Genomic DNA, 23,334 nt, shown 5'->3' with positions numbered 1-23,334 from the left:
CCTTGAAATACATTCGCTCTTCAGTTTTTTGGAGCTTCTGTGTAGAGAGGGCTTCGCAGCTTGCCTTGCCCACAGCTCAGCCTTGTTCCAAACAATGCATACAGCACGACTAAAAATGCTGCTGACTGCTCTTCCCTTGTTTACCATAGTTTCTCCAGCAGGAAGGAATGGAGACTAAATACACTTGTTTGGGTGGTACCAGCTAGCAGAACATTGCAGCTGATCTTAAGTTGGAGACAATACCTGCAATCTTCAGGAAAGGTTTTAGTTTGAGTGTGGGCAATCCATGAGGGGCTGTAAAAGGCCCTTGCCCTGTAGGCATATAATTGCACAGCTGTTCACTTAATACTGAAGATTTTCTTGGGATACAAGTGTAGATGTTTAACTCTGCTGCTGTAAATTCATTTGATTACAGTTTTCTTGTGTTTGTGAAGTGGCAGTATTACGTAGGCAGGAAATGGTGAGTATTAACTTCAAGAAGTGGAAAATGCTGCTTTAAGGCTTCCCTGGACCCGATGAATTCATTCTTGGGTTCATTCCCTAAAGCAAGGTAGAAACGTCTGCAAGCTGGAATCTGGGAACACATGCTTTCCAAATTTTGGAAGTTTTTAAAGTAATACAAGGCCTCTCAAATCTTAGAAGTCATCAACAGAGATGCACACAAACTGGGGACAGCAAGGAAGAGTGAAGGATAAGGCCAGAACTAAGGTTTTCTCAGGCCATGAGAGTTGTTCAAAGGTATATTGGGAAGAAGTGAAAATTCAAACAGATTTGAGCACTCACACGTTTACCTGGGAAGCGATGTTATTTCAAGATCAACTCTGCTGCAAGGAACTAGTATCCCTTCTCTTTAAATGCTCTCGTGTAGTTAACGTTTCTTACTGCTTTGGAGTCAATATATACACGTGTGCAGGAACATTTAAGTATTACAGAATTGTAGGGGTTGGAAGGGACCTATGGGGATTGAGTCCAGTCCCCCTGCTCAAGCAGATTCCCAGCAGTAGGTTGCACTGTACTGCACAAGGCTGCAGAAGTAGCCCTAAATCCTCAAAATCATGGTCACTTCACCTTGTTAATGTGACTGCTTCAGATTCCAATGAAGATGAAAGGTGTGAAATCTCTACACTGGGAATTACTAATGCATTGGAGTTTGTAATAGTGGTGAATACGAGCCAAAAGCCACCACAGCAATAACTGAGGGATATGAGTTTTTCAATATTTAGATACAAACAATATGTTAAAGAGTAGATGGTTCTTTCACATTTTTGTGAAATGTGGAGCTGGGTGTAAGCTTTTGCCGTGTATGCTGTCTGTTACATGCTGTAAACTGCAGGATTGAGGTGAGGTTTTCAGCTCTGCCCTCTAAGGTCGTGTACTCTAACTGGGCTCATTATAGTGCAAGAATGTGCTCTTGTGTCTGATCCACCTGATGTTATTGCACTAAACCTGTCACCTGTGGGTTTTTTTTTTGATGTTGTGATACAATCCAGGACAAGTATTCATGTGAAATACCAGGTCTGCTGCCAGAACATGATTAATTCTGAACAGAACACAACCCCAACAGCCTTTTCTCAGTTACACTCTTGCAGCTACATTTCAGTCACACTGAAGCATATGATTTAGGGTCATCTCTAATAAAATTTATCTGAGGCAACTTAGTCCTACTCCATTTTTATAATTTCTATTCATTTACACAACAGACTTGGCTTTCCTGAAGTCCTCACGCTTTCAAGGTGAGCTTCAGCTGTAGCCTGGTATGTTTTATAACCGTCCCCAGCTAGTTGTACTGGCAGCAGTGGAGCGCTAAAACCTTTGAGCAGCCTTGGTGAATGCACCTGCATGCAGGCTGGGTGCAGTTAAACTTGGTCTGGTGGTTAGTATACTTGCTGGAAAAAGTAGGGAAACCAAACTTCATGGGGCCTGGTGTGTATATTTAAGGGGTTTTCCAAAGCTGAGCTGCAGCAATGTGGAGAATGCACGTAATTGTAACAGTCTTTCAACAGTGCTCAGGAAAATCTAGGGAAGAGAGAGTCCGGCAACAGATAAAAGAAGCAGAAGCTCATGTGAGCATGCCAAAGGGTAATGAAACTATGACTCAGCTGCGCCTGCGCTGCTGGGGGAGTGGAACAGCTCCTGCTGGATCTAAGAGATAACCCAAAGGCTGTTAGAATCTGTAGGTTTTGTCCTGTTTGACCGTACAATATGGGCAGTACGAGGGGAGCTCTGTGCAATGTTCCTTTATGCTAGCCAGAGCACCAAGCTTTCCCAGGTGGTCTGCTGGACTAGAAGGCAGCTGCTGGGCTGCATGCAATACAGTCCTTTGCTGGATATGAAATTCCAAAACAACTCAGAAGCATAGCCTGTGTGAGCTGTTCCATACCTCGTAATGGCATGAGAGCACGGGTGACTCATTCTGCAGATTTTGTGCCAGAGGACTTGGCAAGCAAGCATCTTCTCAGCATTCATTGCAGCAAGGAAACCAGTGTTAACGATGGTCACAAAGACAAACGAAAGGCAGCCGAGCCACAGCATTCCCTTGGGCAGATGCTGAGCCTGGAATCAGACATGATAAAGGAGGAACAAGTTTTACAACTCCTCATCAGCTAGCATCAAATCCTGTCATTAGGCAGCTGCTCTATAAGGTGACTGTTGAGCACACAACAACTTTATCATTCCTTATCTTTATGCAATGTTCCAGGTTGCTCTGATCCACCCCATGCTTCTCCTTCACTGAAGCAGACCAATTGATTCACTGAATGGGGCAGTTCAGATTTTCCAGGTTATAGTCTCAACCCCTCCCTTGAGCCTGAGACCATTGACTGTGAAGATCTTTAAACTGCAAAAGTCTATAGAAGGGGACATGAGCATGCAGTTCTGTGCACTGAGGTCCCCGTGGAAACATGAATCCTCAATCAGAAGAGGAAAGGCCTCTGGCCTCTGGACAGACTGTGACTGTCATGAGGCCCATGTACTTCTAAGGTGTTGGTAAATGGTTCTTCGGTGATATGAAAGTAGGAAATACAGGACAAAAGCATGAGTTCCCTTAAGGTCTGGCTGGTCTAAGGCCGTCCAGTCTTTTTGTCAGCGTGCAGAATGTTGGAGTAGAAAATGCAACTACTGCTGCTACTGAGCATTTTGTTTTGCCACCTGTAAGACCTCATGATTTATTTGTTTGTTGGCAAACACCAGTGAACGCTGATGACTGAGTTGTTTTCCAGTAATTCCCGCCCTGTGACTTCAAGTTCTTTTACCCCGTCCTTATCTCCTTTTTCACCCACGCAGAAAACAGTGACAGCTTAAAAAGCTCCATTTCTCTTTTTTCCTTTCAGCAAAGTTTTATTTTTTGTGCTTTGTCATGAAGCACTTCACATGGATGGTCCACGGGGATCTAGATCTTGTTGTAGAGGCCCAGAGAAGGATGGGGATATGGTGGTACAGATTAAAAATTTCTTTGGGTAAAGGAAAGATGCAGAAATGAGGAAGCACAAGAAGGGTGAAGCGCTCCCTCTGGGAGATAATGTGCTAGTGGCACAAGTTATTCCTGCTGCAGCCCAGCTGGGCTGCAGTCTCCCTGGGCTTTGGGTGCCCTTCCTCTTCTGCACAAAGTGCAGAGCTGAAGAAGCGTGGCCACATTTCCCTGCAGCTGCAGACCACAACTGAGGGCTATGAGAGCTCATCCAGGTGCACCTATCACCTTAGATTTGCTCTGGAGAGGCTGAGCAGCTGGGCCTGCTCCCACCTATTTCCTGGCTTATGTACTTGGATATTAATTCAAATACCTGGACAGCAGCTATTATCTGCCCTCCAGCAGTAATGAAGTATTAACACAGAAAGTTTTGGGCAGTAAGTGCACAAATGCAGGTAGCTGTTCTGCACTACGGCAACAAGCAGCACATCCCCATAGCAGCCCTGCTGATAAGCTCAGGTGAAGCAAGCGACAGGCCAGCAGCAACTTGCCTTTTCCCACCACTTGGCATCATGTTCATCTGCCACATGTGCAGGGTCACACAGAACATGCCCTGTGCTTAGATCTGCCTGAGAAAGAGGGACTTGAGAAATGTTTGGAAAAATCAATAGACTTCAGACAGGGGCATGAGGTGCCTTTTGCACCGAGGGCTTTTGATGGCTTGTTCCTCTTTATCTAGTGGCATGAAATGTGCAAAAGGAAAGTAACTTGCAGAGAATGTTCCTGTACCTCGCTGCAGTCCAAAGTACAGGCAATGCCATACGTACAGCAGCTCCTTACAGCCATTTTGGTTAGAAAGGTAACTCTTCAGTCATGGTAGGTTCAGACAGCGTCTCTGTCAGTGCAGTCTTCAGAATTCCATCTGATGTAGCTGTTGCTCTCCATTCAGTTCAGGAGGACAAAGCTGTGATATTTTTGTTTACATTTTTAATTATTATCTATCAATTGTGGTAGAAGTGGAAAGAATGAATTATATTTACATGTAATTCAGGCAGCAGCTGACAAGCAATTTTCTTTCATTAAATTAATGTTTGCATGGACTAGGATGTCACTAAAGATGGTAAGCTTTAGTCTTCTCCATGAGGTGAAATCAGGGCCTGTTTACCCCTTAGAGATTTTTTTAAATTATTTTAAATATCACTCCAACCTCAGGTTTTTCATTATTGCAAGTAAAGCTACAAAAATGATGCTTTATTACCTAGAACATTTCATGCAGAAAATTACTTTTCTGGCTCAGCTGAGAACGCTGCCATTTGCCTTCCTTATATTCTTGACCATGGTTATGTTAAGGGGCTGAGAACTAAAATGTCCTGCTATCTGCTGACTTGATTCTAATGCTTATAACTCAGACTTAACCAGAGTTGTTTCCTGCTTCCAACAGTGGCTAAAGACAGATGAACAAAAACAGCTTAAGAAATGAAAGATCACACTACAGATCTTTCTCAACTTCTGGCAATAAAAGCCACCTGGACCATCCTATGTAGTAGCTGCTGGTTGATCTGCCTCCACTATCTTGGCCAGTCCCTTTCTGAACAGCTTTATAGAATTAGTCTCAGATGTCCTTATAACAGCTGGATTTCCAGTATTATGATGCCTCTCAAGAAAGCAGTGACATTTATACATCCTCCACAGCAGCTTTCTACAAACAAGCCTGTCTGTCCCAGGTTGAGCCTTCCTTCCAATTTACTTTGCTGGTAGATGTGCCACTTTACTAAAGAAGGCATATATATATATATATATATATATATATATATATACACACACATATATTTTTTTTTTAACTATGCCCTCTACTGGTTCTGTTTACAGCTCAATGTGAATCACATCTTCATTTGGGTTGTTCAATTGCTGAGTACTGAAAATCTGGTTAACTTAATTTCCTCCATCTAAGACCATACAGATCACGTATCATGATATATAAGTAAGAGTAGCATAATTTAGTAGACTGTACCTTAAATATAGTGGAATGACAGAAATAGAAAACCAGATTTTGGATTAGTAGGAGCCGTTTTTCTGGTCAGCAGCAGCACTTCAGCAAACAGCACCAGTTACCCCATGTTGTATCCACCTCAGCTCGTGAAGAGGACTGCATTCGTTTCAAATACCAGCCTTGCTTTTTTGACCCCAGTAAAGGGTGGAACATGAAGTCCAGATTTCTCTGGGTAGAGCTTTCTGTAGTTACTGTCTTCACTTTTTTGCCTCTTTAAGTCCTCTTTCAATTAAAAATAAATTCAAATGGCAAATGAAATACATTTGCATATCTGCAAAGGAGCCATGCCTTCTGTGCTTCTGCCTGCAGCGTTAGCTATTTTCAAACACCCCTCCAGAGTTCTCAATTACTTTCGGAACCTTGTGACCTAATGAATGAAACAGCCATAAACAAAGCTAGTCTTACTTCATCATAACAGGCATTTTGCCAGGGAACACCAGGGCTCACTGGCTCTGCTCTGCTGTCAAATCAGAGGAGCAATCTAATGGGGCTCCAGCAATCTTCTTCCAGAGCTCAGCCTCTGTCCTTCATCTGAGGGGGAGTGGGTGGGGAAGGAGGAAGAGGGGGAAAAAAAAAAAAAGGAAAAAAAAAGGGAAAAAAAAAAAAAAGCAAGACAACTACAGGTGTTTGAGGTAGCTGCAATAGCTCTTTCTTATAAAGTTGGCTTTCAAAGGAATAAATGCTTCTAGCTGGACCTTGTTTTTAGCTAATGTCTGCAATGCAAAAGAAAGCTGAAGTGAGAGCAATGGGTATGGGTGAGGATGCTTTGATCTTTATTTTTTGCTTTTTTACCTCACAAATTAACATTTTGTCTATCCTAGTTGACAATGCTTGGACTAAGAAATCTGAAAAAGAAAAAAAAAAAAGTGGATTCAAAAGAGTGAAGGATGGATCCACTTAAGAGGAAGGTATTTTTGTTTATTTTTGTTTGATTGTTTTGATTGTTCCAGAATAAATTAATTAATAGTGGATATCCAAGAAGGAAGGAACTGCTCCTAATGATAAATACTGATATGTACAAAACCTCTAGTGTGCTTCCTCTTAGATATTTCTTCTGTTATTGAGCCTGAATTTCAGGTTTCCATGTTTGATCAAGTCAGTGTCCTCAGGGGAGGAAAAGCCTGGCCACAGTCTGCAACTTTCCCAGGTGGGATTACTAGATAATTTTTCTCTGCTAAAGAAATATCTTATTGGGTTTAGAAGTATCATACTGTCTACTGAAATAAAACTGAACTCCTTCCCAGATGAATTTAGTTGAAGCACAAGTTTTACTAGTAGGGGAAACTCAATGAATGTCCTTCCTATTGCCTCCGTAGGACCATAAAATACTAGGCTTTCAGCATAATAGCTTTTAAACGTAATTTTGTTACACTCACGGGGTAAGGAGATACAAAGGATAGAAGACAATGAGCATCCACCCATGCAGGAGATAAGGCCACCCCAGCTCAGTGCGCTCCGGGCCTGCTGCGAAGCTGTGTGGCCCGTGGGTGTACGTCCTTCCTGGTACAGCAGGTGGGGCCCTGGCTTTTTGACTCTGCGCTTAATGCCTTACCCGAACCATCTGAGCTGTCGCCCTGCTGCCAGATACTATCGATGGCGTGAACAAATTCTCACTGTCTTCAGGAATTGCTCTCATTTCTTTTTGTTGCTTTACGATTTTCCTTAAGTTTGATTAGTCCTTGCATTGGCTGCTATTGCTTTGAAGGGACTCTGGGAAGACATACACTACACTACTGAAATGCAGGTGTAATGTGTGTGATTGAGCTTGTAATTGTCCTTGCTACCAGTCAGGTTAAAACATGCCCATGCGAGGCCAGTGGGACATGAAGTCACAATGGGTATTTCCCTAAGCAATAGTTTATGGTATCCATCCCAGGATGGCCCTCTGCAAGTACGTATCTGCCAGGATGTGGCCTTGTGGAAAAAATGACACAGCAATGTATCTGCGAAATCTTTGGATGGGTTTCCCTAACAGGAGAAGGATGTGTTTCCTGTTCTCTGACTCTGTGGGTATACGCTTGGTGAGAGATGTGTTATTGCTTATGATGGCTCATATTCTATCCAGTACAGAACAGTTTGTGCTTTAATGTGAGTTATGCAGAACTAAGCACTTCCTGGTATCAGTCAGTTGCTTCATCCTATCAGCTCTTGCTAGAACTACAGCTGGGTTGCCCCCACCTACCCTGAACCAGTTACCTCACTGTATGTGGGGTAACTCAAGCTACCCTTTTTCTCACTTCCAGAGGCTCACACCATGCTCGTGTCTCTGGACAGCCTATGAACATGCAGTGGGTAATGGACCTGATCTGCAGCTTCTGTCAGGTACTATTACCTTATGAAGTACAGGTTTCAGACTCCCTTGGCTGCCTGACACTGCCAGGTTTCCCTTTAGATGCACTCATTGGACTGGACTCTAACGTTACTGTTTGGCTTGCATTACTGTTTCAAGTAAGGGTTAGTCCCTTCCTAGAGCAGGGCACATGCTATATGTCAGAAAGAGAGAGCTTAAGGCAGCCAGATAATGTGACCAGCCTGCAGCTCTGCAGGCTGTTCTGTGGTCCCTGCTGATAACAACGCAGCTGCACTGAGGATGAGAAGGTGTGGAAGTCTGCAGGGAAGCGTGGCTCTGGGGGCAGCCCCAACCACTCCAAATTAAAGAAATACTGCCTAAAGGAAACCACTTCGAAACTTATGAACCTTAACAAGACCCTCTTACTGGTGATGGAGTCTATTTGCAGTAGATTCCTTCTCTTGTCACTCCATGACGTGAAGCTTCAGATGTTCACGCGTACTCGTGATCTCATTCTCATCAGAACCACTGGTTTGGCTTGCAAGCCTGCAAGGACAATCCTTGGCTCTGTGCCAAAAACTTAATGCTATCAAGCTTGTTACAGACCCATCTGGGTGATACTTATCAAATAGTTCCTCTAAGAGTTCTTTCCTGTTCTAGAACAGGTTTTCACACCCCTGTGTGAGGCACCAGGACTGAGCGCAGCTTGAGCCACAGAGCTCCTGGTCCCATTAACTCTATTCAATCTATTTCAGCAACTGATTTTAAACCTTCCAGGATTAGCATGAGATTTTTCACTTAGGAGTTACGTAAATCTATGAGGCTGTGCTGGTGCCATTTTCCAGTACTTGTGGTAGTTAAACATTTTACTGTAGATCAAATTTGAAGGGATTCAAGAGTGCCATTCAACCTTGTACAAATGGGCAAAGACCAGAAAAAAAGAAGAGGCTGAATGGAGGATCTGAGCCTAAGGAGGAAACAGCCTAGCACAGGTCAAACAGAGAATTGCTGTATGTTCTGCAAATATTTGCCATGATGGAGCATGGGAGGATATCAAAACACTCTGAAAATCTGAGGGATTGCCATCTGCAGAAGGAGAATCAGAATGCAGGTATTACTCTTTTCTCTCTGGTCTTGTTGTCAGAGGGCCAAATAGGCAACAGCTGCAGATAAAGCTGCATCCTTCCTCAAGTTCCCTGCCTACAAGGATGTGGACAACCTCCTCACATTGCCCTCACTTCAGTTCAGCTCTGCTCCTCACATCAAATTGTTTTAGGAGACCTGCAGACCATTCTTGCATGCTCTTGTCTTTTCCAGTGTAATTTTTACAGGAGGAATGAATAGGTTTTGTTCAATATGACTTTGAAGTCTTCTGCCTCTGAAGTAGCTTCAGCCTGTTTGAGACTTGGGTGGCGGCGGCAGCAGCAGCAGCAGGGAACTGCTCAGCTTCAAGAACAGCTGGGGCTGTTGCGTGACCCAATGAAGAGTGTGAACATATTTAGTTCCCTGTGTGGCAGAATGCCATGTACTAATGGAGATAGAAGATAGGTATGTGGGAGGGAGGTCTGACTCAGTTAATATATCTAAAAGTGAAGAAATGGGACTTGGGGTCAAAGTACATGTCTTGCAAATGGCTTGATGCAGTCAGCATGACATATATTGCTGAACCTTTGTTTTCTGATGTCACAAGTGTCTGAGTTTCCACGGTTCTCTTTTGGCTGCTGCTCCTGCTTTTGAAATTTACTGCTTTGGACACTCAGGGATATTTTATTCAGTGTGCATGTGGGTTAGTCACAGGAGGGGAGTGTTGATAGCACACAGCTGACCACACTTTGCTAAGAGCTTTAGTGCACTTGCTTTTAAGCTCCTGGCTACAGAGATAGTTGGAAGAAAAAGGATAAAACTGGACATCTCTCATCAACTCCTCTGATTTGTGATTTTCTTTTTTCTTCTGTTTTCCTCCAATTTACTCCTTTTCTCTGTTATATAAAGGGAAACACTGACATTTTCCCTTTAAATTTAGACAGCAGTCATAGATTAAGCTTGCTAAGAAATAATCAGGTTTCACTGGTTTAAAATTAACCAAAACAGCATAAGAATGTTTGTTTTCTCTCAGCTGGTGGCAGAAGAGCTCAGAAGGTGCCCAGAGCAGGTAACTCTGGAGCAGATGCGTGTGTCACGGTGAGGAGAGAAATGCCCTGCTGCAAGCTGTCTCCATTGCTAAAGGCACAATGTCTTGTCTGCTCAGAATAAGTTTTTCTGGCCCAGCTTCCCAGCTGCCAGAATGGGACAGGTGAAGGCTGGGCTGCATGGGAATGGAGATAGAGAGAGAGATCATCCTATTTGGGATGGGGAGAAGGCCAGTAACAGTGTGTCCTGTGCTACCATCCATCATCCTCTACTTGCTCCCCAGCAACTGCCCCATCAATTCTCTCATTCCCTCTACTATGTTAACACCAGAGCTGCTCATTTTGGCTTGTGAATGGAACAGATTGGGGATTTTAAGACTCTGCCCAGTGCAGTGGGTAAAGAAGAGGCCTCTACTGTCTTCCTTTCCTTTACTTCCTTACTAACTTGTTGGAACTTCTGTGCTTCTGGCGGAGGGTGTTACAAGCAGAATGAGTGTTAGTTGGTCTGCTCACCCTGACCCCACACATGGAGAGAAGATGTGTATGTTACGTGGCCTGATCCTCTCCTTCTCAGCAAGGCCTTTCAGCTTCATGTAACCATGCTCCCTCCATCTCCCACGGGCTTGAAGAGCCGGTGAAGGGAGGCTGGAACCCCAGCTGCATGTCCTGCAGCTGCTCTGTGGGGCTGCTTCATTGTGTGCCTAGGACTATTTGCCCTTACCTCTTCTCCTCTAATGAAATTTTGTTTTCTTTTTGTATTTATCTGGGATTGTCTTCAACACACCTAGTGGCTGAGCCTCATAGTGCAACTTTAGTGTGTGTCTCCAGGTTTGGGTCACGTTGGTTTTGTGTTCGGTTTTCTTTTCTTCTTTTTCTTTTCCTTTGGCAGAACAGCAGTTAAAGTTTTCCCTTTCCCATTACTGAGGGGGCTGGCTCAATCATTTCCTCCTGAAATCACAGCTGAGACCCATTCTCTGTGCTAAACCAGTAGCTGTGTAGTAGTTCACAGAATAGCATAGGGCTGTGCCTAAAGGGCAAGATTCTCAGTTTCTTCTGTTGGCCAAGCCATCCTCAGAGGTGTAGTTTAAGGCTAAGAACCTTCATGGGGTGTGGAAATGTCTGCATATGAAGCTTCTTTTGAATCTCCTTTTAGACAACATATAAGAGAATGCTATTTTCCTTTTCTAGCGTTAGGGGGAGCACAGCTGTTAAGAGTCTGTGTTTAAAAAAAACAGAAGATACAAGCAGAGAAAGTCCAATCCCGGTTAGTTTGATTTAAATGCTCTTTTATATATTTTATGGTCTTATATATATTATGGTCTGCTTATAATCCCTATGCCAAACAAACCGAGCTCCTGCAGATTTAGGACATTGCTCTCAGAGACATCAAAGAGGATGTGTGAAGCTGGACAGTCTGTGCGTGCTCTCATCACCCGAGTTACATTTGCCAAGAAGCAAACATAACTGAGTGGCATGATCAGCTGTTGAAACTTTGCTTGCATCCCAGCACTAGCCATTCAGGATTGCTGTTTTACTACTGGGACTGTCACTGAGATATTGCATCTTACAGTCTACATTCCTGTCAGAAGTTCCAGTGCTATAATGGGTGATGGTGTGTTGGGCCTTGGCTACAAAGGAAAATATTCTTCTATTCTAGCCCAATGGCTCTGCAAATGGGTTTTGGTTTGTACTTTGGTGGAAGCATTGCTCGGTAGGCTGCATGGTAAAATTTCTCCTTTCCCAGCCAAAATAAAAGAAACTCCTATTGACATGCTCAGAGCTGAGATTTTGTGTGTGATCAAGTCCTTAGGGCTACACAATTACTCTGCCACTATCTCTGCTGCTTTGTGTGTACTTCCTGCACTCATAAAAAGTACCTTATTGATCAGTCCTTCTCAGAACCACAGGGATGCTTTCTGGATGCTCTATGAACAAGGCTAGCAGAATCAGTCCCTGAGAGTACTGACAATACCACATAACAACATTTAGGCCAAATGTTCTCAAGGAAATTTTATTCTATGCATTTTTCTTTGAATCAGAGCATGTTTTCACATGGTTACATTGATTGATTGTTTGGCTGATTCACCTAGATTCAACACCTAAAAATAGTTTGTTAAAAATTGTATAAGCTCAGACTCAAGGCAGCTCTCTGCAATTTCTTTGGAGGCCAGAAGTCCAAGCTGGGGCTTGTTGCTTTGTGACAGAGCAGAGCCCATGCTCTGAGAGCTGCAAGTGGCCTGCCAGCCTTGTTACTGACGAGACAAAGCGTAGCAGATGGGTTCAGCTATTCCCAGCATTGGGTTTGGATGGTTCTTGTTGGTATTACTGGTTTAGTTCTATGGGGTTTGCAGGACTGTGTCAGCATCCACGTATTTCAACCTAGCCTGTTTTGCACACATTTAATTGACTTCTTTAGGAATATACCGATGCTAATATTGCCAAGAGAAGTGAAGGGTAAAGTGAGTAAGAAGGATTTCTTCCAAGATGGATAGACATGCACAGGTGACATGCAATAGTACCACTGGCTGCAGGAGGATGATACCAGGAAGACAAACTGTAGCTGTTACGTGTGGGTTTTGGTGATATTAGTCAGGAGGAAGTTTCTGTGAGAATTCTGGTGCTAGTAAGTGCTTCCAGAAGTCAGAAGAAGTGGCAGAGAGCTGGAAAGGAACTAGAGAGGGAAAAGACCTGGGAAGGGAAGAAGACCAAGAATGAAAAATCTTACACCAGTGGGAAGGGATACTTCCTTTAAGATTTTATTATTTTTTTTTTCTAGTTCAAAAGGATGACAGGAGCATGAGACAAACTGTTATTTATGTAAAGGGGAAGAGACACATATGGGGACATCTGTTTTAAGGAGCTGCTTCAAAAATAACCATGGGAGAGGAGTGTGTTTGCAGAGTGTAGCTGGCAACCTACAAAGCAGTATAAAGTATGACAGCAGTAGTGCTCCAAGTGCAGACAGCCCCATATTCATTGAATATCCAAAATACACAACAGAGGAATACAGATTTGGATACTACTGTAATTCCAAACAAAAACAAACAAAAAACAAACAAACAAACAAAAAAACCCAGCTATTATTTGCTCAAGTAAGCAGACTGGGAGGTTTTGAAGGAGGATGCTCACACTTAGCTTTATGCCCTAGCCTGTCACTGACTGCTGAAGCCATGAACAGGCAGCTGCTGCTGGCCTCTGGGTTCAGCTTCAGACTTGGCTGTTGATTTACTGGAGTCATAGAATCATTAAGGTTGGAAAAGACTTTTAAGATCATGTAGTACAATGATCACCCCACCACCATCATGCCTACTAAACCATGTCCCAAAGTGCCACATCTACTCTTGAATGCCTCCAGGGATAGTGATTCCATCACTTCCCTGGACAGCCTGTTCCAATGCATTACATTCTTTCTGAGAACAAATTTTTCCTAATCTCCAACCTAAACCTCCCTTGTTGCAACTTGAGGCCATTACCTCTCATTCTGTCACCAGTTACCTGGGGGAAGAGGCAACCTTCACCTCACTACAATCTTTCAGGTAGTTGTAGAGAGTGATAAGGTCTCCTCTGAGCCTCCTCTTCTCCAGACTAAACAATCCCAGCTCCCTCAGCCAATCCTCAAAGGACGTGTGTCCCAGATCCTTCATTAGCTTTGTTGCCCTTCATTGGACATAAAGAAAGTCCATCAAAGCCCACCTGTCATCTTCACTTCCTAGAGGATAAGAAAGAAAGGAACGTGGCTTTTCTGTTCCTTTCTCACCTTCTAACATCTGTGGCTACAGACAACCCTGAAAGTGTGGTGAAGCAGAATACATCACAAATATCAAGTAAGTAAAGTACTTGCATCTCATAACTGGGTAATCAGATATCTAGCTTTGTATTTACTGAAGGTCAATAGACAGTGAAAGAAATGGCATTTTAATGTTCAGGATGCATGGGTTATCCCACTGGATGCCCATTCTCTGTGCTTAAGTGTGCTTCTTATCAGACCCTGCAGAACTTGCAGCTGACTGGTTTCAAGCGGATGTGGGCTTCTAAGCACAGATCACTTCTGAAATCAGAGTTCTGGCGCTGCTTCCCTTGGAGTATTTCATGTGTTCTGTTCTGATATGTCTTCAGGTATTGCCAAGCTTTTTCTATGAGTTTGTAACTATATGGAAAATACAAAAGAGTTCAGTCTCAACAGAATTTGGTAGGTAACTTTTATCCTAGTTTGAACGGAGCGTATGGCTTTCTCTGTGTAGCTGTTCCATTGCTTCCTTCTTGTTTCATGACAACCAATTGGCTCACAATTCTCTTTTCCTTGTATGAAGTGGGACCTGTGAGCATTGTATCATTCTGCTGTGCACACCCTCTAGACATGCTGCTGTAACCTCTAAGTGCAGATGTTCTTCAGATATCTAGTCGCTAGAGCAGTGAAAAAGATAATGCTGACTGCAGACTATTAAGGTCTTCCTTGCTTCAGTCCAGCAAGAGTTGACATTGTGTTTGATGTGGTTTTTGCTGCCAATTTTTCTCCGAACTCTTGGTGGATGAAAAACTTAATGTAATCCAGCAGTGTGCTCTTGTAGCTCAGGAAACAAATGGTATCCTGGGCTCCAACAGAAGAGGGGTGACCAGCAGGGACAGGGAGGTAATTGTTCCTCTCTACTCTGTCCTTGTGAGGCCCCATCTTGAGTACTGTGTCCAGGTCTGGAGACCCCAGTACAAGAAAGACAGGGAGCTGTTGGAGAGGGTCCAGAGGAGAGCCACTCAGAGGGCTGGAGCACCTCCTTTACAAAGACAGGCTGAGGGAGCTGGGCTTGCTCAGCCTGGAGAAGAGAAGGCTGCGGGGTTGAGGGAGGGAAGACTTAAGTTGGATACCAGGGGGGAAGTTCTTTACCAAGACAGTGGTGAGGTGCTGGAACAGGCTGCCCAAAGAGGTTGTGGATGCCCCAACCCTGGAGGTGTTCAAGGCCAGGTTGGATGGGGTCCTTGACAGCCTGGTCTATTATTAGATATAGAGGCTGGTGGCCCTGCATGTGGCAGGGGGGTTGGAGCTTGATGATCTTTACGACCATTTCCAACCCAAGCCATTCTATGATTCAATGAATTTAGCTGCTAGTTCTGATCTATTCACTTCCTAGACACCTTATTACAGTGGAGTTCTGCAGCTATGAAAATTTGGGAACAGTTAGATGAAATGTCACTTTCTCATTCTACAGAGTACTTGCCTGTGAGCATGCCCGTGGAAGGTTTCAATGTGTTGCAAAGCAGTGCCACTTACCACTAGATGGCTGGACCTCCTCTTTGTCCTGCTCTCAGTTTTCTGAAGCTGATAATGCTTAAAGCAGAACAATGGACTTTTTGTAAACTCTCTTGCCACTCCCCTTATAACTTAACGTTTCTAACAGTGCATGCTTTTAGCAAATTTACTTTTAAGACGAATAGTTCAAGCTTTTCAAACATACTGAGAGCTGTGTTAATTTCTAAGAAAGTGATGAACATTATACAAGGCAAAAACAAAGCAGCAGCAGCTCCCTGTTGCTGTTCTTTTTGCATTTCAGTAGACATATAAAACAAATTTCACAGAGTCTTTTATTTCACAGGTGCATGCATGAGTGTGACACATTTTACAGTTAATCTTTCAGACTGGGATAGAGCACAATATACTCCTGAGAAGTCATGACTTAGCCACGTATCTTAGCCTGGTGGACTTGGTGAGGCACCATTTGCAAAGCTTTGAGAGATGTGACTTATGGTCATTCTGATTTTGCTCAGGAGTGATATTTCTGTCCCAAAATAGCTTTCCTTGCCTAAATAAAAAATATTTTACTTATAAGTTAATACTTCTGGGTGGAAAAACATGAACTTCCCTGATGATTGTAGACTGATACAATGCACAGAGCAAGCAGGACTACCCTGAAAGTCATATAAGACAAAACGATAAAGTATACATCTGTGCCATGGCTTTACAATTTTTGTTATTGGTATTTCACATCATAACATCATGTTGTGCAGTGGGAGTTAATGTTGATGCTTCAGCTAATGCTGAAGTTCTGTGGATTATTGATATTTCCAGGTACCTGGTCTCAGAAGAGAAGAACTCCATCTCCCAGAAGATTTTCACTGTTCCCTTTCTTTTTTTCTGTTTAGAGAGAAAGATAAAACTGCTTGTGAGTAACGAGACGCCCCTTCTTTTACCGCTTGTCTCTGCGGTTGTGTGCTCCCTAGCCATCTCGCCTTCAGCATTAGAGAAAGGCCTTCGGTTTTGCACACCCTCTCTCTTTTTACTTATCAGCTTCTACTCCTATTCTATTGTATCATATTGTGTTATCTTGCATTCCACTATCATATTTAGAAAATTAGTTTTCTCCCTTGGCTTGTTGCCGCAGTTTTGTTTTTAGGCCCGTCTCCCTACCTTCTCCCCTTTTTTCCTTCCTCCTCTCCTGGGGTGCAGGTCAGTGAGTCCCTCTGCGCCACTGGTCACAGAACTGAGTGGCTGAACCAACCCTAAACCACTGACAATTTGTTTATTGAAGATGTTACTGCTTTTTTTTCCTTCCCTTATCAGTCTCTTTGCATTTTCTGATCCATTCCTTTTAATTTACTGGGTCTGCATAATGAGCTCATAGATATTTGCATCCTCGAGTTAAAAACAACAGCGAGATACATCTTAAAACTAAGATTCCTTTAGTGGTCAACATACAATGTAATAGCAAGACAACTTGCAGAAGCAAGGACAGATGCAGTCCCTGCCTCTACTCTAAGTGACTGATACATCAAACTTGGAAATGTTGGGGCTCTTTAACAGTTATGAGAAAGGCTAAGGAAGATGGACTAAAAGATAGGTGGTACATGAAAAAGTATGGTAGAGATGGATCCAGAAGTACATCTGGGGTAGGATTTCTTCTCTTTTTATAATAGGTTCAGGTTCAGGTTTCAGTCACTTGCAGTTCAATTTCCTTAAAAGACTAAAACAGCAAAATAGCTGATGGTATAATTACTGCAGCAAAGAGAAGCAGGAAATTAAAATGAGCTCCACCCATGCCAACTCAGAGATTAACACAGAGAAGCATACAGCAAACTACAAGACGATGAAAAATAAGACTTTTCAAAAGCAATATTGGTGGCTCCTATTTTTTTCTCATTCACTTGAAAGTTTCTGATCTTGTAAATGTAATGAGAGAATAAAAAATGCCTGAAAATTCCCACTTACTAGATTTGCAAACAAATAAATTAGATACTTTCCTGAAGCATCTTCACTTTAAAGGTGTCCAAAGGGTAATGTGTACAGGCTTTTTATTATAAAGTGTTGACTTTGAAAATATTCTAGGAACAAAATCTGGCTTACTGGCCCCCTAGACTCTCAAAATACTGCAGTTCCCAAGTAAGTATGGGAATCGTGGCTAGCCTGAGCCCTATCTTTTGCTGCTTGATCCTGTCACAAACAGTATGTTGCCACTGAGAACACAGCACTATCTGCAAAAGATGTAGCATTACCAGCGCATGGTCTGTTCCTCCCACGACACTGTGGAAAAGAAAAAGCTCTTAATAACACAGCAAGGTCTTGTAAAGACTATAGTACTACTATTTTAGGCCTTCTGGAAATGTTTTTAAAAATGTGCATAATTTATCTTGTTCTTAAGAATGTCCTAGTAATTTGTGGTATGAAAAGTGTGGTATTTGCTGTGGTGTCTTTCTGTTATATCTGAGAAATCAAGAGCATTAATAGTCAAGGTACAGGAAACAGTGGTATCTTTGATCCTACTGTGTAGTAACTGTTGACAGATGTGAATAGAGATGCATAAGAAGAACTGGACACAAAATTATGAGGAAATCATATTAAATGTATCAGTCACCTTCCTTTAGGATTATCAGCTCACTCACAGAATCCAGAAGCATCCTAATACATGATTGGAGGCCCTAGATATGCTCTGTCATACAGTCTGAAAGGCAGGAGTCACCAATGTCACAACAAAGATGAAGGACCTTTTGCACCACTATTGCCATAGGTGAGATGGGCAAACATGCTCTTGCTAGAGACTGGCTCACTCAAGCACCTTGTTCCTTGAGGGTTTTGCGTCCATATTCTGCTTTGAAGGTGCTGGCTCTACAATGATACAGAGCCCTATCACAGTATAGCATCTCTACATCTATTTGAATCAGAAAACAATGAAAAATTGCCTTGATTTAAAATAAGAACTTGTTGTATAGATGGCTTTTTCCACTGCTCTCAGCAAGGAGATTTAAGGCTGTCTGAGCTGAGGGCTGGGTGCTGAATTCCTGGCTGAATCAGCGAAACATCTTCTTCAACATGTTTTAGCTCCATTCTTTGTGAACCCAAATCTAAAAGCTTTTTTAGAAGATAGGTTCCAAGATGAACTGGTCTGCTAGCTTCCTCTCCCACCACTCTGACTGCAACTTGCATTTATGGCCTTCAGCAACCACGTTTGCTCTCTCATCTAACCTTCTGCTCCCACTGCGTGACCTTCTGACAGATTTACAGATCTGCCTGGAAAGAGATGCAAGATTGATTCCTGAAGGATTGCTCATCTGGACAGCTCTCATTCAAGCCCTCAGGTAAGAAAAATATCTGCACAAGAAGATGGATGGGGGAAGCTCATTTGGCTTAGGGCTGTGTTAAGAAACCCTTGCGGGGAAATGCATTCAAAGATTACTAAAAATGGTGGATTTACAGAAAACCTTACCACCACTCAGCGGAAATCCTCACTGTCCTGAGTGCTGTTACGGAGTAAATACTGTATGTTAAACCTGAGCTGTGAAGAGAGGGTGTCCTGTGTTATTTGCTGAAGAATGGCTGAGAGCAATTCAGAGGGCGTTAAACAGCCAAAAGGACCTTAACTCACAAAAAAGGCTCCATCAGAGGATAAATATCAGTTACATTTCTGGACAGAACATCTGAAAGAATTACACCAAAACCGTCAGAAACAGACAAGCAAATGCTTCTGTTGAGGAAGCGAACAGTTCCCAGATTTGCAGTTTATTCAGTGCCTTAGCAATTCAAAATGAAAAGGATAAATTTGGCGCTTGCTGGAGTCCACATTTATCTCTGTATTAATGATAGTGGCCCTGTAACACAAATAATGAAGATGCAGGGCATTGCCTACATAGTAATTGCAGCCACTACTAATTCAGGACTGCAGATGTGAGACTCTTTTGTACAATAATATATATGTTTTTATCTCATTACATCCTGTCACTGTCCTGCATGCAAAATTATAAGAAGTAAATAATAGTAAATGCTCTTTGAGAGCTTGTTTGGCTTTAAGAGATAGGTGCTTGGAATCATCTTCAGTCACTGTATGATAGCGAGACATGGATCAAGCACATCAGACCTTTCCTGCCTCAGTATTGTGCAGACTCGTCAGGGGAAGTGTTAAGAAGGCATGCAGTAAAAATCTCCAGAGCTAGGGCTTGCTGAGGCACTGCACTAGAGGCAGATTTGCGCTTCCGAGCATTTGCCCCAAGCAGTGATACTGTGCAGCTGCAGCCCTGCTCCTGTTTGCTCCTTAGCCTTTACCTGCATGAGGGCGGAAGCATGCCACCTCTTCCTCTCAAAAGCAGCAGAGGTGTCAGCTTGAGATTCCTGGCAAAACACCCAAAACAAGACAAACCCTCCATACCTACTCCTTTTGCTTCCAAGAAAGAAAAAGCAGGGTGCATTATTCTTCCCTACTGTTTGATAGTAGCATCTCTGGCACTAATGATCTTCATATTTCATTTTGCAGATGTTTGCTCCAAAGGGACTTCTGAGGCTGTATCTTGTCTTTCTGTTTTGACTGCTGCAAGACTTGTCTGGGCTCATCTTGAGCAAGCCACCTTGCAGACTGCAAGCAGTAGAGCTCAGCTGGGTGGATCTTGTGATCATTGCTGGAGTTCCCTTCAAGAAATTTGCATTCTAGTTAGTAGCTCTCCTCATCTTTCTTCCAAAACCTGTCAAATTTTAGAGGGAACTGCTGTGAGTAGAATCTGCAGTTCCTTTATATGATTATTTTTACTGTGAGAACAGAAGAAATAATAGAACTTTACACGAGAAGTATAGCCTTTGGAAAAAGAACATTAAGGCTTAGATACATATTGTCTTGAGAAAATAATATTGTGTGTAATGTGTTTGATTACTGGTTATTATTTGATATGCCCTAACTTCAGCTTCTGGCCTCTCACTCTGTAGATGTATCGACGCACAGTGCTTTGTGACTCAGTCTAACAACAATGCTTTTGTTACCAAATTATAACGATACTGGATTGATCCTGCAAGAGGATATTATTATTCAGTAGTCAGAGGCTAAGTTTCAAGATGAAAAAGCGGCTTGATACTCACCAAAAAGCCACTAACTAGTGTAGCTTTAATGACTGTTAGTTAATACCTGCACTTGTGAAAGAACTGAAAAGATTTGTTTTATTCTTGTAGAAAACTGAAGCCATATTCACAACTGGGATAAGGCACACAAATTCACTGAAGCCAGCACAGCTTGTTTCAGCACCTGAGTCCGGTCCCGTGAAATCCTTTTCTCAGAACTTTTAAGTCTAAAAAGCCCTCCCTCTTTAGAAGTCGGACAGGTGCTAAGCAGAAAACAAAGTGTTTTTTATGTTTGCAACAGTACTAAATGAATACAAATAGTATCACAGGCGGGGATGATAAACAGATTGAAAAGTATTTTGATGTAGGTAGTACCTCTAACTCCATAAATCCCGTATTCCAGAAAGCTCTATGGCTTCTTTGTGGAAAAAATATTGCTACTGTATAAATTTCATCTAAAATGAGGTATCCAGAAAATAACTAGACTTAGGGACACTGACATCTAACTTTTCCTAGACCACAACTCTTTATCTTCCTAAATGTGGCACAAGGTGAGATTGGTAATGTGATAACTCACGGAACTTCCATCTTTAATAGGCTACTTAGCCATATCTCATCTCAAGTCACTCAGACTTGCGTTTCTTTTACCCTGAAAAATATCTAAAAATTCAGAGATCAACAAACGGGGAGACGCAAAAACAAAAGAGCAGGATTTAAGAAATGACCAAATTGAGAAATTGGGATGAGAGCTTTTTACTTCAAGTAAGAATTTCAAACTCTATGGTTATTCCCCTTCTAAGATATTTATCAAACTTCCTGCACTTGCCAGCATCAGTCTTGGTCAGCCTTTGGTCAGAAGTCTGTTGATTTCTGTTGACTTATGGGCAGAGAATGTAATTAATCATTCAGATAGGACCTTTTCTCTCAGTAGTAAATCAAAACATTGCAGAGTGTTGTGAAGCACTGGGCTTCTAGAAACATTACTTTGTCACTGAAATACTCTCCCTTAGTTCTCCTGTAACTAGGTAGATGAATTATAAAGCAACAGAATTTGAATAACTGTCTCACCATATTGGAAGGAAAGGTAATATTACCTACTCACTTCTGCTGAGTATTGCCTCAGGCTTTCGTACCAAAACATCACACTAGAACTCAGTGTTGTCTAGTAACTAACAATGAATTTAAAGTGTTGCCACAGTCAATCATGCTCAGTTTCCAGACCTAGGTCACCAAAGCAGGTAAAAAAGGATCCACAAGTGATGACTCAAAGCCAAATAATTTTTTTTTTTTTTTAATTCCTGTTTGTTTAGGACAGAAGATAAAATGTGTTTATAAACCAGAGAGGCTGTTGCAGGTGCAGTGGACTCTGTTCCAGCTGGCACTGTGAAAGAATCAATTACCTCTATCAAAGCTGTTCTGCTGCCTTTGCTGTCTAGTTGCTCATTTCTGAGGCTGCACGGGAACCCTACACACACAGTGAATTAAAAAGACCAGAGCTCTGTGTTCAATACCCTCTTCAAGTGTACAATTTAACCATTAATACTACAAGCCCTAATTCTTCTTAATCTGATCAAATGGTGGGAAAACATGAAAAGCTTTTGAGTTTGAAATGACCTGGCAAAGGTGATGCTATTCTCAATTGAGAATGCAAATGAAGCCATGTAATATGGTGCTATAATTGAGAAAGGTTGCATTTTTTTAAGTGGTTGATCAGGAATGGATGGATTGGTAGGCAAACTATCAAAGACTGTTATTGAATACAGAGTAATAAATGTTATTCTGCAATATTTTCCTGTTGCCTGTGAAGCATTACAATGCTAAAGGGTGCCAACATGCGGTGTTAGTAGGGTGTTGTGACAGCGATATTATCAATGTTTGTACAGGTTGTCACCAATACTTGAAATGACTTGTAAAAACAGCACCTTAATAATAATACCCTGTTACCATTACCATGCTGTAGATGGAAATGTGCTTTCAGTCTTTGGTACACAATCTATATATTACTTATTACTTTTCTATGTTCTTCCCATGGATGGTCTTGCAAAAGACAGTGTTAACAACACTTTAACAGCATGTACAATCACATCATTTGTATGGTAAGCTATACGGTTATCTTCACGTTATAAGTTGTTTTTCTTTTTTTTTTTGCCTTCATTTCTTACTTACCACCAAACACCCTGTTAATTTTCATGGATGCATTTCAGCAAATGCTTTTTCTCCCCAACATCTGCTACACCTGATGGAAATGTTTTCCTCCCTCAAAAACACACATGGTCAGGGCTCCAAAACCAGCATGAGCTGATCTTGAACCAAAGACTATAGTTGTTCTAAAAATATCATACTTTTGAAGACTGTTATCTTACAGTCTGGTAGAAATGGAAGACATAATTTACTATTACAAAGAAGTCTTCCATCTTTTCAATTAAAAGTATTGCACTTATCATTGCTGGGCCAGGAAACTCTGAAGACTTGTAAGACTGAAACGATGATATCCTTCAGCCAGGAAATGCTATTATGCTGTTAATGCTAGGCTGCATGTACACGGAATCCCAAGTAGCACATGAATACAACGCTACAGCTGGCAGATACCAGTGTCGGTGTATGTTCAGTAGGAGCTGTAGAAAACGCTGTAAAATAGTTCCTCTTGTGTTCCTGTGCATGTAGCACACACAAATTCAGGTGGGAGGTGATCTGAAGACATCTGTTTAGAACAAGCTGCACACAGTGCAATTAGGGCTGTGCACCCTCTCATCACGGCAGCCAGCCTACGCAGGCCGTTTGTGGCACGGCTCCTGCAGCACGCTGCGGAGCGCTCTGCTCGCAGCCTCGCAGCCTCGCTGTTCCCTCGCTGCACCCAGCTGCCAGGGGACTGCCGGATCAGTGAGTTTTGCCTATTCATTTGCCCTTTGCCAAGGGTTTGGTTGACCTTTAAAAATGGGAAATCCTCCATCTCCGACCTAAAAGTCCGCCACGAAGCCACGCGTTCTCCTTATTACTGCTGACCACGGGCGCTAAGTGAGAGGGCATTCACCTCAGCGCTGTCAGGAGCGCCCACCACCACCCTCCCTCCGTCCTCACTCCGACTCGGGACCGCGCCGACCCCGACCCGCGACACGGCGCAGGCCGCTCCCCGCAGCAGGCAGACCCCGGCGGCTTAGC

General features: G+C 42.6%; 1 long non-coding RNA gene across 1 annotated transcript; it reads right to left on the bottom strand.

Annotated features, from left to right (window-relative positions):
- Positions 1 to 546: 546 nt before the first annotated feature.
- LOC104910728 lies at positions 547 to 23,328 on the bottom strand. Its single transcript, XR_004159630.1, has 3 exons — positions 15,938 to 23,328; positions 15,139 to 15,195; positions 547 to 2,553 (listed from the first exon to the last, which is right to left on the bottom strand). It is a non-coding gene; the product is annotated as an uncharacterized LOC104910728 (long non-coding RNA).
- Between the last annotated feature and the right edge of the window lie 6 nt (positions 23,329 to 23,334).

The sequence above is a fragment of the Meleagris gallopavo genome, chromosome 4 (genome assembly GCF_000146605.3).
Source record: "Meleagris gallopavo isolate NT-WF06-2002-E0010 breed Aviagen turkey brand Nicholas breeding stock chromosome 4, Turkey_5.1, whole genome shotgun sequence".
NCBI classification, from domain to species: domain Eukaryota; kingdom Metazoa; phylum Chordata; class Aves; order Galliformes; family Phasianidae; genus Meleagris; species Meleagris gallopavo.
This window is presented reverse-complemented; position numbering and strand designations above follow the sequence as displayed.